At 45.2% G+C, this 2,061-nt stretch overlaps 1 protein-coding gene across 1 annotated transcript in view; it reads right to left on the bottom strand.

Annotated features, from left to right (window-relative positions):
* Nucleotides 1-1,274, bottom strand: part of SAMD13 (sterile alpha motif domain containing 13) — a 15,506-nt gene extending 14,232 nt beyond the window's left edge. The window contains exon 1 of the mRNA XM_026854370.1: nt 1,176-1,274. The gene's annotated coding sequence lies outside the window, so the exon portion shown is untranslated. The remainder of the gene's footprint in view (nt 1-1,175) is intronic.
* Between the last annotated feature and the right edge of the window lie 787 nt (nt 1,275-2,061).

Below are 2,061 nucleotides of genomic sequence, written 5' to 3'. Positions count from 1 at the left end.
GGGCCCGGGCTGTGGCCCTTGCTGACTCCACTGCAGCATGGAAGAAACGCGGAAAGGCGCTGTGCTTTCTCTCGGGGTGTTCAGGGAGACATTTCGGGGTTGGCACCAATCGTTTGTGGTTCCCGGCAGACTGGAAATGCTCCTCACCGTGAGGAAGAAGGTAAACCAGAGATAGCCGGAACGCGGAGAGACTTCATCCAAACGTGACCAGCCGCCAGCAATCACCAACTCCTCTTAATGTGCGGCACTGGAAACAAATGGGGGACACAGGCTGGTTTTAAGAAATTCTCATCACAGACATGGAAGTGACACAGGTTTAAGATGACTGTTTGCCACCCAGACTGAATTAATTTATAGCTCTTTCCAGTCTATTAATAACGGTAGTCTAAAAATCCCTTTTGCATCATTTCCTTCCTAGCGATACAGGACTAAAAAGGGACCTCTCAGGCCATGGCGTTTGATCTCCTGCCATCACAGGCAGCAAAGCTTCACATAACCACATCTGCATCTCGTGATGGGTTTGAGCCCATAAGGAATCTCACCCCACTCTGACAGTCAGAAAGCCTGTGTCAAACCTCTCCTTTACTGGTGGTTAAGAACTTTGAATTTACAACTTGAAAAATACATTAAAACATATATCTATATGTTCCTGCAGTAATTTTATTTAGTTTAATAGCTGCTTTTTCTGTTTCTCTGGTATTTACTTGCTTATAACAACTCAGTTCTCTGAATGACCATAGCTCTTTTAGACTTTCTGTATAAGCTCTGCACTGTCAGGGCTCATTCCCATTTTCTCTTTGTGTACATTCACCTTCCAGGAGCAGACTTTTGGAGCTGCACCATGGGGTGCAGTAGGGTCTCAGCAGTGCCTTCTACCTTCCCTGTGTGCTCTGAATAGTCCCTAGCTCCACACTACACTTATGGAGGTCTTTTATCACAACCATATGGCACCAATGATTTTAGTCATTCTAGGATTGGTGAATAACTCAGGGTCTTTTCCACAGTCCCTAGCAATTATTATATACCAGAAAGAGGCAAAATCCCTGTTACTGGTGTAGGTTGCACCTTTCTAACATCTTTCTCCACTTTCAGAAAACTGCCTTTTCTCAGTTAAGTTCTTTTCCATTCCAGTCCATATTCTTTCTAGTTTGCTTGAATGGAATTTCACCACTTACCTTGCTCCACAGCATCAATAGCTTGGTACCCATCATTCTGCTCTCCCCTCCCTGCATTGGCATTGCATAGAGGAATGAGGGACACTTCCCAGCAAGATCCTCCAGTCTGCCCACCAAGTCCAGCAGTGAAGCACTTCAGTTCCTGCCTTGGCCAGGAAAGTCATCCAAAAACCATGCTGTGTCTTCTTCACAGTTTCCTTCTGACCTGCTCAGGTTTTCTGCACGGCTGAGCATTGCCACATTGCTCTGAATTTCTGTATAAAGCCTAGACAAAAAGTCAAAGATATAATTGGTGTAAAGCAAGTGTGGAGGGAAGGAAGGCAGAAAATCTGTGACAAGAATACAGCAGAGTGACTTGTACAAACCTGGCATTAATTTCTAAAGCATTTGAGTTGAAGTGTACATTTAAGTACAAGGTCAGAGCACAGGAGCCAGTCAGCCTCAATTTATGTTCTATGCAGTTACCTGGGTACACTCTTATAAGGTGAAACTCAGGGTCCATAGACGTGCAAAAAGTTTTGTATAAGCTCTGGGTTTCAGGACCAACGCATGGGTTAAGAGCTTTGCAGGTGCACAGTGCCGAATCAGCAGCACAGCTCCCCTGCTGCAAGCCTGGAGGGGAGGAGCGCTGCTTGGATTCACGGTCAAGGCAGTAATTAACAGGATAGTGAAGACCCTCGGTCTTGTCCTGATGGGGAGCCCCTTAAATTATTGCTTTAGTATGCTAAGGTACTTTTTACACAATAAGCATTATCCAACCTTTTCTTTTGTAACCGTCTGAATTCCCAGTAGGATGACTAGAGTTGCACCCTCCTCACACCAGGCTAAAAATGAATGTGTACAGCAGCTGACTACAATGCAAGGCCAGTGGTACCTTTCTGCTTTT

Source organism: Athene cunicularia (assembly GCF_003259725.1).
Source record: "Athene cunicularia isolate RWA chromosome 8 unlocalized genomic scaffold, athCun1 chr8_part1, whole genome shotgun sequence".
Taxonomy (NCBI): Eukaryota; Metazoa; Chordata; class Aves; order Strigiformes; family Strigidae; genus Athene; species Athene cunicularia.
This window is presented reverse-complemented; position numbering and strand designations above follow the sequence as displayed.